Raw genomic sequence first — 15,602 nt, forward strand, 5'->3', positions numbered from 1 at the left:
CCCAAATAAACCTCTCTTCCAACTGTTTTTGTCACCCCTCCCCACAAGTTAATCAGTGGTAGTATCTACAACTCAACTTGCAGGTGGCAGGACATATTTGTATGCTTTGGAGGACAGTTGTGAAATGAGAGAATACAAGTAGAGAATAGCGAAGGCCAGAAGATAAGATAAAGTCAGGAGAGAATGGTGTGAGCCGACAGACAGTTGAGACAGGGTTTAGTCAAACCAGACGAGGATTAGTGGATTCAGCCAGTCCCTGACATTAGTCTCGTAAACAGAGGCAGAAGGTTATTTGACACGTCGCAGTAAGATCAGCAGCAAAAAACTTTGTTCATTGTGCTGCCTGAGTGAGGGCAACACAAAATGGTGGTGGAACACAAAATGGTGGCTAAATACAAGCGAGATCGAAAATCGAATTTCCTCAGACCCTCCTTTTGCCATAACTCAGGCAAAATACACAGATTCATTGCTAGGTGAGCATTTTCCATTCTACACATTTCATTTAAGCAGGTATATGTAAGCTATCAACAGGGATACAAAGAGAACAAAGCATCGGGTCATAACTAACATTCAGATAGCAGAAGAAAGTAATGACCATTATTACAAACAGGATTATCATTTTTTTACAACCCTAGGCAAAAACAAATCCTAAAATTATTTAACGAACCTTTTCAGGGCTCATATGCATTTCAGTGACTATTGTATACTCAGGTGAAACAGTGGTGATCCTTATCAATGCTCTCAGGTGAAATGGAGATACTCTTCAACAGAGGATAGACTTCATTCTGCTTTTACTAAACAGAATACTACTCTAAAACAATGCCAGCAAAACAATAAGAATCAGTCTCCTAACACCCATTCTATGCAATTGCACGGGAACCGCTTGTGCAACCATAACTATGCCCAAAGTCCATTCTAAGCCTCTCTGGTAGGCTTCTATCGTCCATCAAATCTGCTTCTGTTGTTTTCTTCCGCATTGGGCCTCTTCATTCAGGCATTCCATGAAAATAGTGCTTCTCAGTATCCGTTGGAGTGCCCTCCTGGCAAACACTCACAGCTCACTCAAAAGTCTCAATGTCTCAAGGCAGTGCACCAATATATTTCCTCTGCGGCAGGCACTACAGATATTGTGCTCTTCGTTGGTCATGGGCACAGATCATCTCGTGCAGACCCAAGTACTATTAATCGGAAAGAGCAACAGACTTTCACGCTCAGCAACTCTTTCAGACTCCAACACTCGCTATTCAGTGTCAGAGGATGTTCGGGCTGCTCTTTCATTTAATTTTCCTTTCATCATGTAGTGCCTTAGATCCTCCGGTGCACTGCCCTTCCGTTGGAGCAAAGAAAAGAGGGGGGTTGACCAAAACTCAGGCCAAGGGGCTCAAGGGACTGCACACTGTCAGAGGTTACCAGCACATGACAGGTAGAAAACGGAAGCCTCAAACCAGCCCTGCCATCAACAACAGGGATCCTTCTCTTTCTCTCTTTTACACTGAAACTCTGGTTTTGTGTTGTCCAACGCCGTCTGATGGAGCAAGTACGATGCTTTGGAGATACCATTGATGGCGCGCTGGCGATCGCTGTCCAGCCTTGCTACTTTCTGGGTGCTGGGACTGTAGGGTCAAGACGTCCGCCTTTCATCTGTAGCTGTCACTGATGGGAATTAGGCTTAAATCAGTGTCTGCAGGTTATTATAACTTAATTCCCGCAGAATCTAGTGACGTAGGAAATGTGACACAGTTGTTAGTTTCCTTCAGTTTAGTATAAAAACAGTTCATTGTATTTAACAATAGGACTGCAGGCAGGTGGCCTGCAATCTTCAAGGGAGTGACCAGAAGCCATGGGACAACTCTGGTTTAGAATGCACTGTCACTCTCATAAGATGCAAAGGCAAAGTCAGTACTTCTAGTCCAGGGGTCTCCAACGAGTAGCTCGGGAGCCACTGGTAGCTCGCCAGTACCTTCAAAGTAGCTCTCTGAAGTTAAGCCCAGAATCAATTTCAGAGGAGGTGCCTATTAAAGAAGGCAGCAGTGATCATCTCAAGACCCTAAGAGTGACAGCCAGACAAACGTATCACAGTAACTCATACTAACACTCAAACACACAGTGGGCCAGCCTATAGGATCTGCTACATGACAGTCTGTATCCAATCTCAATATAATTAAGCCACAAGGAGATTGACCATGTTGCAGTCTCTCCTTTATCAGTCACAACATGTATGTGAACAGTGCACCATCAAAAAGGTATGGCAGCAGTAGCCTGAGCTGTAATCAGTGCTGACCCACCAAAATGCGGGACTGCAGGAGTCAGAGTGAAAATGTGTCAATTAGATGCATGATCAGCTCAAAACCTGAGGAGAACAGGGTATGATACAGACCAGAGAAACAGATCACCATATTAAATGCTCCTAATAGAGAAAGAGGTTGCTCCAAGGGGGGGAGTGAAAAAAGAAAGTGCTCATGAGGTAGGACAGATATAAAGGAGGGGAATCCAAAAGGCAAATTCAATAACCAATCAATTAAACATTTTGATATCATTAGTAAAACTGGACGTGGTTCATAGTGGCACCGGTTTTACAGATAGGCCAGTCCCTTATGGATTTACAAATATTCATTTCATGATTTTCTAATGGGATAAACATCTCTTAAATTACTACATCTGTGTGTTCCTACATTCCTTATCTAGAACACCTCAAAAGGGGAAACGCATGATACAAATTATCAGGGGCTTACAGATACCTCCCCTTAAATAATTGTGCAGCAAGTGCACCATGCAATACACAGGCTAAACAATATCTCCTCATGATCACTGAGAATACATGTCACCCTAGTCTAATAATTCTCAGATCTCTGGTGTCTGATCTACAATTTTCCTTTCCCTAGTCACCTGTCCGGAGGGGGCACTATACCCACTTAAAATCACAATCCTGCTACTCAGGACAGCAAATAAGAAACTCTTGGTGTCTCTTATGACTACATGTAGAAGTGCAATACCATAAGGAAAATTAGGTCACCTTTAGTAAGAGCCACAGATTTATAGTTCATCCTTAGAGTCTAATCAGGGAACATCAATCTAGGCTGCTCGTCCCTTAAAGGAAGGAGCAGTAACATGACTAACTGCAGGTAACACACTTTTAATCCTGCATATCTCTTTTGTTTATTTTTTTTTTCAATACCATTCTAGCCAAATAGACATGCACTGGTGAAGTGTTGTCTGTCATATTCACAGCATGAAATATCATATCTGTGAAATTTAGTAACCAGAACAAGTCCAACCAACTGTTGCGTAGCGATGGGCATCGTCATGACCATCCCCTCACAGCACAGGGGAGCTTGTAAGAGTATTAAAAGCAAAAGCGTAAGCACAACGCAAAAACAAAAACACGTGCATAAAATAAAAACACACATGCCAAGCCATCAGGTATACTTGCTGTATACCAAGCACAGAAAGCATAGACAAATTTCAATATCATATGTAAATGAACGGTGATGCACAACACTATGTCATGCACTTTATGCACAATGAACCTGCAACCCAGCAACTAATATTCTGGCCTGCTTAATTTGTCAGGCTCAAAAATAATATTCCATTTCCTTACTCCCCTCTTTTGACAGCTGGTGACCGGCTGTCAAAACAACTGACTGTGTCGCTTCTGACACACAGGACCAGCAGGAACAATTCATAGAAAGACAAAATGCACAAAAATAAACACAAACATTTGTTTCCAAAGAAGTTATGCAAAAACACATCTGTTTCAACACACAGCTGACGTATCAACCATTGGGTCTATCACCGAACCTCTCTCTAAGTATGTGGATGTTTACCTTCAACCGTTAGCTTCTAAACTTACTGGCTTTATCAAAGATACAGGCCATCTCATCAATATTATCGAAGGGCTTCCTTTTAACATCCATACTGATTTCTTGGTCTCAATGGACATTGAGGCCTTGTATACGAATATTCCTCTAGAAGAGGCCTTGGTGGCGGTTAAGAGAGCCCTAGGGACGGGAGAGGCCCCTTGTGATCATTTGTTTGTTTTGGAGTGCCTAGCCATTGTTCTTAAAGAGAATTTTTTCGAATTTGATGGTAATATTTACAAACAGATCCAGGGAGTTAGCATGGGCGCAGCCTGTGCTCCTAATGTAGCTAATATCTTCACGGGATCTTTCGAAACTAAATTTATCTTCAATGAAGTGGCTCCCTTTAGTGATAACATTTTTTGTTGGCATCGCTTCATCGATGATATTTTTTTCATTTGGAGAGGCGTAGAACAACAACTTGAAGAATTCATGCTTTGGGTTAATCTATGTAATTTACATCTCAGATTTACCCCCAATATTAGCAAGGATAGAATTGAGTTCCTAGACATCTGGATACTAGTTAAAGATCAAAAAATAGAGGTTTCTCTCTATACTAAACCTACTGCCTGGAACACCCTTTTGCAGTACACCAGTTATCACCCGCGCAGCCAAAAAGATAGTATCCCGTTTAGTCAATTTTTGAGATACTGTAGGAACTGTACTTCCTTGAAAGATTTTGAATTCCACTCAGAACAACTTAAAGCCAAGTTGTTGGACAGAGGTTATCCCAACAGATTAGTTAGGGACTCATACAAAAGAGCAAAATATTACGATAGAGTGGCTATATTCCATAGTAAACGGACTAAAACTGAAAATAACATCGTTTGTGTTACCACCCACTCCAACATTGATCATAAAGTGCGCCAAATCATAAATACTCAGTGGCATATTCTCAATTCTGACTCACAAAAAAATGTACTCCCTAAACCCATTTTCGCGTTAAAAATCTGCGAAACGTTTTGGTTAAAACTAGAGAGCCCTTAAAGGATAGATTCGTTCAGAAATCCATAGTTGGAAGCACTCCTGTGATGGGAACACACAAATGTGGCCACTGCCATGCGTGTGATTTTGCCATTATAGGTCATGTCCTTACCTGGGGCAAACGCACTTTCACTATGAAGTCAATGAGTAATTGCCGTACCAGCAATGTGATTTATCTCATCCTGTGCCCCTGCCATAAAGGATATGTGGGCGAAACCGGTAGGGAATTCAGGGTGAGGTTTAGTCGGCCATATCCAATCACCGAGTTGGAGCCCCAATGGTGGCCCATTGGCTGGAATGTGGACATACAGTAAGTGACCTGCGGTGGACAATTTTGGAATGCATTCTTCCTGCCAAAGATGGAAATACTGACTGCTTGAGGCGTAAAAGAGAGGTATTCTGGATTTATACTTTAGATACATTCGCTGAGGGATTAAATGAGTCTCTACCCTGGGAAAATGCTATTATCTGATCTATAATTTCTGTCAGTCCATGTACCTTCTTCCAGGACCACTTGTTTGTATTTCTATTTTACTACCCCTTTGAAGGTTTTTCTTAGTGGACTACTAATCTGACTAGCCCATATCTGAAGTCGCCCCTTAGCACTTCCTTTGTCACCGTTCACTAGCTTATCTTGTTGTAGTACTTCCTGGGTACTCGTTAGCATTTGAACTATAACTTAGCTCATTGTCCATTCCTTCACTATAATTGCTTTCCCCAAACTAATGCTTACTCTGTTGGATTACTATATTGATTATCTCCATTTGGGAATTCTTCGTTATTATCCTTATATCATCTCTTTGCCATTTCAATATGGCCGATCTTTTGCTTAGTAATCCACCGCGACTCAATACTATCTTCACCCGCTTTCTATTTCTTGGACGGAGCACATGACTTCCTGTTGCCGGGTATTTGAATAGGGCTCACTCAGCATCGTACTTCGAAATTAATGGCGATGCTATGCGGTACTTTGTATTTACCTTAGAAGATTAAGCCGAGGGACACGGCCGGGCTTGTCACATCGAGGATATATACGGTAAAGCTTTCTATATTGGTGGCTTATGTTGGTGCCGCATTACCGTTAGGCTCCTTAACTAATGTGCTCTCTATTGTGGTTTTATTTTAGAGCAGTTAGCGCTATCTTGGCGCCACGGTGTATGTGTTATTTTCCCGAAACCTTTTCTGATTGGCTCAATACTTGCTTCCCTGGGGCAGTAGGGATCCATTGCTATTGGTTTAAAGACTCCCTCCGTCACGATATCGATATGGCGATACACCCGGTAAGAACCTAGACTGTGTTCGGATGTGGCTGTTATCCATCCTGGCTTCATTTTCGACCTGTCTATATAGACAACCTTGTCTTTTGTTTTTCCGAATAGGTCTGTTTTTAGTTCCCTCTGCGATGCCCGATGGACCTTGCACCGTTTTCAATCCTTACCGCTATTCCTTACCTTAATATGGTCTAACACCCTACACCTTCATGTCCGGAACGACTGGTGAGTTTTCACTTAGTTCCTTGAGTAATTTTGATACTTTAACTAACTAAGACACGTTCTATATGCTTATTTTGGATAGAACCTTTATTCCCTCCCCTATGGGATTGTATCATCATTGTATCATTACCCTCATCTTATTTCTCGTGGCCAAACTTGATTTGGGGGCTTTGTAGTTGTCTTTTGTACTTACAAGATTATAAGTACTTATTTTGGACTCGGCTATTTGCTGTACTTAGCCAGCACTTAACATGCACACTGAATACTTTTATGTATCTCCTAATTCCAGTTGATTAGGTGTCTATGGTTCTGAACCTACAGCCTCCCTTGGATTTACCAGGTGCCTTACCTTGCCTACACCTATGAAGTATTAACCTTGTGGAGATATTTCTCTCCTTTGAAGTATGTGATGTCTAGGGGTGGGCGGAATTTGCGTAATCGCGTTACGCAAATCTCCGCGAAACGGTAAAAAATCTCCGCGAACACGCAGAAATTTCGCGAGCACGCGGAATTGCTTGTTCGCGATGCTTTTTTCCTGTTCACAGTTGCTGTTTGCGTGCTCGGGGAGAAATATCTCGCGAACACGCATTTTGAGAACGCGAACAAGAAAAAATTTCGCGAAAGCAGAATTTTGGGCAATTTCGCGTTCTCCGCGGAACGCGAAATTACCGAAATTCCGCAAATTCCGCGAGCGGAACGGAATTTGCCGCCCAGGCCTAGTGATGTCTCCCAGTTATACTTTTTTGCTGGTTTAAAACTCTTGCTGCTTCACGTCTGTGTAGATATGTCTCTCTCTAAGTAGGATACTTCTAATTATCAACTTAATAACTCTTCTTGTCTATGGTTATTATTAATAAAAAAAAATTCTTTCTTTTTCACTACGCACATCCCTTGTTTTTTCCGACACAGTATGCTTTGTTTTCTACCACAGGAGTTTTCTGGTGTTGGCTTTCTTCTTTTCTCCTCTCATTGGGGATTGTTTCCGTAGTCACAACTATATTAGCTTTGTTGTGCTTTTGATTTTATTGTTATAATAAGACATGTTCTGTTGTGTTCCACAGACCGATTATGAGCTTATGCGCCTGAAGCCCGACAAATTGAAATATTAAATTAATTCTCTGGATATCGTGTCTAAGATGCCTATGACAATTGCGCCCTGATGAAGGAGTTCATATTTATAGCAGATTTCGAGATCTCCGAAACGCGCGTCGGCGCCTTTTCTGTCTGACCGTTTGTACCTTATATAGTACATTGTGCTGTGTTTTCATTTGTCTTTGTATATGTATAAAGTTGATGTATGTACTGTATTGTATGAATCTCTACTGTTAGGCATCCAATCATGTCTCTCTTCATTATTCAATGGTATTCAGAATGTTTAGCCTTTTATATGTAATGAATGAATATGATTCTACTATCTGTGCTATTGTTTTTATAAAATAAATGAAAAATGAAAGATAAATAATTTTTTCATAAAATTAACTTTTGTTTCGGACTGTGGACACATTTATATTTATGGACTTATAGCCTATTTATATCAACCTAGTGGGGGGACTGTACTACTGTTTTTTGATGCTCAACACACAGCTGACAGCACCCTCCTTTTTGCAATTTGCACATTGATTAGGTCCCACAGGGACATATGGAACACTCGTTCCACCACCTCATGATATGGACCATCGCTGTTTTGTTAACCCCTGCTTTTTCACTACTCCTATTCACCTACTGTAACATTCTCAGTCCTTTCTAGTCTTCTCTCACCCTGATTTCCTGCCTATAGCCATTCAGGGAGCTCATTTCACCATTATTCCTTCACAACTGACATCTTCGTCAAACCAACTCACGTGTCCAACTGTAGTCTTGTCAGCCCTCGAACCACCCAGAACATTCCATGAATGATCTGTGGGCAGAAAGCAAAAAAAAAAACACAACACACAAAAGAAAAACACTTCACATAACACACAAAAATATCAACTATAACTTTTAATCAGGAGACAAAACATAAAACACATTAACAAAACACAAAAAAATACAAAATACAAACCTAGTGGTACTTAACTGTAACCATCTTGTCAACTTTGCAATGACTAAAACATGTAAGCATGTTAAGCGACCTTAATTTTAACTGTCTAAAAGGAAAACATTTTCACAGACACTCTGTGTTCCCTTGCGCCACAATTCCTCCTGTGAAAAATGAATCTTAATTTGCTGATCGTTTTTACCTAGGCATGTAGCCCACAAAATTCTAAGAAAGAGCTTCATCTTACTTTTTGTCTGAGGCTAATGCCACATTTGTTAAATGAAGGCAACTACGTGGACATTATTTTTCAAAAATTGAAATACCAATGTATCATTTTCTTCTCAGCACCCCCCTTTTTTAAAAATTTTGTCTTGAACAATATGGGAACAGACAGGGCTCCGTAACGATTCTCGGCTGTCCTATCTTATCAGAAAAGGTCAAAATAGCACCTCAGCGCGGAACCAGCCACTGCGAGCACTCCTGGCCCCCACCTCTTTCCAATGCTCTCCTGCTGCAAGCATTACACATTTTCATGTCAGAGAAGCTTTCTAAGCAGTGATTTCACCTCCTGGTTTACTCGCTCCTATTTCTAGCCCCCACCTTACAGGCTTCAAGGTCAAAATCTGCCTTCAATTTCTGCATCGCATTCTGCGCTCTTTAGCCCTGTCTCTCTCCTCACCCTGAAGCTTGTCACAGACAAAAAAAACCTTCCTAACTCTTCCTAACCTGCAATAATTAACCCTTTTTAAAAACACATGTTATATATATTACTTCTTTTAGGGGCTACAATTTATTTCTATTCTTAAATTATTAAAAACATTTACTGTGAATAACTCACAGAACATAATAACATAACATACTAGCTTTAGAACAAATGTTGTTACTACCCTATGCAACGGTATTCATCAACCTTAAAAGGATGAACGTCTCAGTAGGTCTAGCTAGAGTTATAACCTTCAATCTTGATATTAAACCCAAACCTCTGCACTGGGCACATTGGCTCACTGAGACATTAAAAGCAACCCCAAATGGGAACAACCTGCAAATTTGTATTATACCTAAATATATGCATTTACTGAAGCCTAAGGCACTTTAAAGCTATTGTAAAGGGCAAGAATGCTGTTAAATAGTCTATTTTACCCAATTTCGACTTTGCTATTTGGGGCACTTAAAAATAAATATCCTATAATTGTGCTACATATTAATCATCCTCAGAATGTTCTTTACAGATTGCAGATATTGGACATTAGACATATCTCTTGCAAATCCTTTAGAAAAATGAGTTTTTTTAAGCCTGCGCCAAGTGAAATTCCATATACAAATGTCCTCACTATGCAGTACAACACAACTTAAATTAAATTATAATGCTAGGAGGTCACAGTATGAGTATTAAGCTTTATAAATAGTAAAAAAATGAATTTTGAAGCACTTATTTTTAATAATTATTTTTCATAATTAATCATTATTTTTGATAAACCCAATCATGTTTGATAATTTCACATATAAAAGCAAGCTGCATCCCTTGCCTATCACTTTAGATGCATTTATTAAGCACAGAAGCCTAATTTAAATCATGAAAAAAATTTGTGCCACCTTTTTTTTTTAACAGAACAATTATTTTAACATTAGAACCAAGAACATTCTTATAAAAATGCTTAAAAAGAAGAAACCCTTAATTAAAATGTCTTCCTGTAATACAAAATAATGAACCTTAGTTTTGGAACCTTTTTAAAACAACATTTTGAAATGCTATAAGTTTATTTTTCTACAAAACACACAATTTCGTTTTTGAGGCCATTGTATTCCTAGTGAATGTGAATTTAATTTTATTTTTTAAGCATTTAACAGTTTATACATGTGCATAGTTGCTTACTCTATAAATTATATAGCAACATATGGCTATTTAGCATATCACATGGTTCATTTCTGGATTTTTATTTAATTTCTACTTAATATTAATTAACTGCCATTTTGCTTAACAGACTGAAAACATCAAGAAAAACCACAAACACACATTGAGCTCATTTCAGACATAAACAGAAAGGGGTCAAACACTCAAGACACATACATTTAACCCACAGAAACACACATTTTAACCCACAGATCAACACTTAGGACAGAAACAAAGGACAGCCCACAGACTGTACTTAAACCAAACCATTTGTAAATACTAGTTGCAAGTCATATTTACAAGAAACGCTTCTTAATAGTGTTCCAAAAGACTGCAAAAAAACCAGCCCAACAGACTGCTATATGTCCTGCCATACGATGTTGTCTATCTAAAACCTCAATTGTATAATCATTCTCATTATCTTTAAACTGCTGGGCAGCCTGTATAACAGTCATGCCCTTTTCCTTCCTATCTCTTTTTGCTTGTCTTATTTCTTTCTGTTTGGCTTCCTTGCGCCAAAGGCGGAAAGAGTCAAACATGGCTGGCCGGGCTTTTCTTTTAAACAAAATTGCTTCCAAATGATCTAATATGTCAGGCTCAAAGCTACCATTCTGTGGCCACTGCAGAACCCCATCGTTCTTCGTGTATCGGATCCATGCTTCAATAACCCCTTCAGTGCCACGCCCTTTCCCCGCCCTGTGCCGGCCGTTACATTAGCGGGCGGGGTTCATGACGAGCTGGACTCGTCATGGGCACAGCGCAACCGCGGCCCATGACGAGTCCAGCTCGTCATGGGCACTGAAGAGGTTAAAGGCAATGGGGCCAACACCATGTTTAGAATAAAGCTCATAAGTGGGATTTCCAACCGGAGGAATTAGACAAGAGTCCTCCAGCCGGGAATCCCTATCACAACCAAAACAACAAAACTTTCTAAACCTACTCAGACCAGGCATCGTTATTTCACTGGACTGTTCACAAACATCAAGGGGTTAAATCAAATAATATAGCACAAACGTACTCACCCCTCGGCTTCGGCTTTTGCAATAGCCGAATCAAAGACCCAAATCAAAACAAAATAGTGGGAGCTACCCACCAATACTTAACTAAGTGTCTTCTTATGCCAACAGTGGCCCGTCTATCGTCTCGCGATACCATACACCACCAAAAAGGGCCAAAGCAAGGCGGCAGTCAGGGCAGCAGTCGTCAGCAGCCGTCAGGAAGGAGAAACCGCGCTGAAAAAGACCTTCGGACCACTTCGACATACAGGGGTCGGTTGACGTGGTTCGCGATTCCTCCAGAATTTTCTTGCGGGGTTCCTCACGACCTTCAGGCAAAACCTGCTACCTCTGAGGCCGCCTCACAGAGGGCACCAATTGAAGAACCAGGGCCTTATGGGCCTGGCGGCGCAGGGTACGCCTTAATCTCCTGAGTTCACCTGCTTTGTTGAACAGAGACACAGGACACTCTATTGAGTGTAGAAGATCAGGTTTATTAGCTGCAGCTAAGTACAGTTGTCCCAGAAGTACACTCAGTATGTTCTTAGGAGACTGCCACTTTACTCCATGGCGCACAATCTTTTATAGCGCATAGATTCACCAAGAACACTCCCAATACATACATGATTATCCAATGAGAAGAGTTTGAAAACAAGATATAACAAATGAGAAAAGTTTAAAAACAAGATATCAAGTAACCCAAATAAACCTCTCTTCCAACTGTTTTTGTCACCCCTCCCCACAAGTTAATCAGTGGTAGTATCTACAACTCAACTTGCAGGTGGCAGGACATATTTGTATGCTTTGGAGGACAGTTGTGAAATGAGAGAATACAAGTAGAGAATAGCGAAGGCCAGAAGATAAGATAAAGTCAGGAGAGAATGGTGTGAGCCGACAGACAGTTGAGACAGGGTTTAGTCAAACCAGACGAGGATTAGTGGATTCAGCCAGTCCCTGACATCAGTCTCGTAAACAGAGGCAGAAGGTTATTTGACACGTCGCAGTAAGATCAGCAGCAAAAAACTTCGTTCATTGTGCTGCCTGAGTGAGGGCACACAAAATGGTGGTGGAACACAAAATGGTGGCTGAATACAAGCGAGATCGAAAATCGAATTTCCTCAGCGTCCTATCCTCAGGTGTAAGCACTGGTAATTGTACATCTGCTAAGAGCTCACGAGATTCCTCAGCAGAGGCTGTAGATGTCGGGGAGGAGATGCGGGAGTAGTAGGTCGCGAAGGCCTCTGTTATTTTTTGGCCAGAGCAAGCCAGGCCTCCGTCCTTCTTCACTACCTGAAGAATCCATCTGTTTATCTTTTCTTTCTTGTCTAACCATGCTAGGAGCATCCCAGCTCTGTCCCCTGTCTCGTAGAGACACCATTGGGTAGCTTGATAATAAGCCCTCGCCGCCTCCTCTGCGGTATCTCAGTATTCTCATTGTTTTAGACTGAGACCGTGAAGATCTCGTCTCGGTCCCTGGGGGTTGGGACAATGATTTTTTCATTAAGGTTCTGGATTTCCTTCTCTAGCATCTCCATGTGAGCCCTCTTATCATTTTTATTTCCCATCACCAGGGAGAGGCCCTGGCCCCTTATGACTGTCTTGTAGGCCTCCCACAAGGTCTGCGCCGAGGTGACAGAACCTTCATTTTCCAGGAAGTATTGCTCCATAGCCTTACAGATGCCCTTGCAAATGCAGGGTATCTTGAGATACCAGGGGCTGAGTGCAATCTTCCCTTGAGAGTGCTGAGGAGGTTGACCGTATATCGGCCAGACCGGGGAGTGGTCTGAAATACCCCTCACCAAATGTTGAATGTCAGTGAAGCATGGGAATTGTGATGTCAGAGTAATAATATAATCAATACATGATAGACTACTGTGAGCCCTGAGTGGAATGTAAAGTGTTGAGACGTGGGGTTACAGACTCGCCAGATGTCTACCAGCCCGAGAGCTGAGAGAAAGGCAGCCAGGGGTCAATAGGAGGGTCTTTGTGTTCTGGGGGGCCATCGGTCCCTACTGCCGTCAAGAGCCAGATTAAAGCCACCACCAATATTAGTCGCTCTTTAGGCAAATGGAGTAGGAGAGTTCCCAAGTCGAGGAATAGTGCTTCATGAAGTATCAGTGGGATATAGACCGAGGCAATGTTAATTGCCTCCCCATCACAACTGCCAGACAGTGCAACATATCTACCATGGACATTGGAGTAGGTTTTCTGTGTGGTGAGTGGCAGGGGTTGGCGCATCAATATACCACACTCCCCTCGAATCAGACATGAATGCCACGTGTGCTACCATTCGGTATCCCCGCCTGTCCATGGCACGTATAGTGTTACCATGGAGATGTGACTCCTGGAAAAGCACCACATCTGGAGCATGGCGCTTGAGATATTGGAACATCACTCCCCATTTTATTTTGTCGCCCAGACTTTTAATATTCTTAATGGTCTAGGTATCTTAAGTTGTGGAGGGCTAAGTTGGTGCCCATGACTTACAGTTGGAAGGTGCCGGGCCAAGAGTTACTAGTGGCTGTGTGCGTATAAAACAAAAATATACCCTTGAAGTGTAACTAATCCCACCCCTCAACCATCAGGTAAACGGGGGAGACCAAATGCGCTAGTAAGCGACTAGACAAAGGAGGCTAGTGGTTTTAGATGCTATTGTGGATTGCAAGTGTGGGTTTTAATAAGGAAAATGTGCAATCTAACACAAGGTACCTAGAGGTTTATTGGAAAACATTCCAAAGTTAGTTTTTTGTGTAATAAGGGAATGGTTTTAAGATTTATTGATACTGAGCACTTTGAAAGCCGCTTATAATTGTTGGGCCGTAAACCTTCATTTTATGCAATGTTCCATAAAGGTTTGTGCACTGAGATGTGAAGTTAGTTCGGATGTCATTAAGGGTCTTATATAGTAAGGGAAAGTACAATTAAACTCTGTGTAATTATGGGACTTTTCTCATAATAAACTTTAAGGAGATTTGTGTGTAAATTAGGGAATGCTTCTTAAGGAATTTGTCTTGCATGACATATTGTATTTTTATTAAATGTAATGATTTTAATCATAAAAACTTATTTGCTGGTGTCTATGGTTATTGGGAGTATCCATGTGTTTGTAAATATATTATTGATCCCTCCCCCATAGAACTAAAAATAAACTTGAAACTGGAAACATCAGTTCCTAAGGCCCTTTTCAGGAGGCAATGATATTACTAACAATCGGTTGCAACTCCTTAGAGTATTGGGGTACATATTTATTTATCTACACCCCAGTAGAGAGAGTAGCTCCTCACTCTACCTGGCTCGCAGATGCCCTACAGGAGCCACAAGGGAGAAAGTAGGTTCATGGGCCTCAGATGTGGGGTGTGTGGTTGTTTACCTCGGAAGTCCTGGGGACCATACTACCACGGCTCTGAAAACTGTTCGATGGTAGCGATGATGATCAGTCACAGGCTTCTCAGAGAGGTTAGTGTGTGGGTACAGCAAGCTTAGCACTCAACAAACACCCAGTAGTGCAATAAATGCACAGGCCAGTCATTGTCTGCAATAAAAATAATACATGGGATTCATCCATCCCTGTACAAAAAAAGCCATCTCAAATTTCTTTATAAATAGGTGACTTGTGACACACCTTGTCACCTATTATAAAGAAATGAAGTAGCCACTCAACTTTAATAACTTATTACAGTTGAGTTATGATGTCACAATGTCTGCTGCCAAAGCCAGTAACTGAGGAAAATGGTAGGTCAGGTCACGAAGTATAATGAAGGTAACTGTTTCAGTAGGAAAACAAAGCATTGCTTTTCTTTCTTCTGCTGTTACAGTGACTGGCAGAAAGGAGATATTTATGGCAACATGTTTTTTTTTTGCACTCCTTAGGTAATTATTGAAAAGCTAGAATCTTTTTGCATGCTTCTACACATTCCGGATTACTGCCCCTTTAAAAAAAAAAAAAGAACTTACTTGTAGTAAACTGAGTCTAATATCTGTTTGCAACAAATAACTAACAGCTTTTTGATGTGTTTAATTTTACACTAGAGATTCTATGTTTTTTCTTCATGTTTGCAAACAGGGTCTCGCTTTCATTTGAAAGAACTATGCACCAAGGATTTAAGTGGTTTATGGGAAAGGTGCTGGTGTGATCATGAATTAAAAGGAATAAAGTACCCCCTGTTGTACATGATAAGGATACTGTAAGTCACTGCAGAGTTCCATAACTTCTGCTTTCCGCCTCACTCCACTCTATGGTCATAGAACTCCTTCTGACTTGCAACTTATAATGTACAACAGGGTATACGTTATCTCATATATAACACAATCCTACAAACTACAATATGTAGGTAATCTGAGTATGTGGTAAAGGATCACTGCACC

The sequence above is a fragment of the Triturus cristatus genome, chromosome 2_2, assembly GCF_964204655.1.
Source record: "Triturus cristatus chromosome 2_2, aTriCri1.1, whole genome shotgun sequence".
Taxonomy (NCBI): domain Eukaryota; kingdom Metazoa; phylum Chordata; class Amphibia; order Caudata; family Salamandridae; genus Triturus; species Triturus cristatus.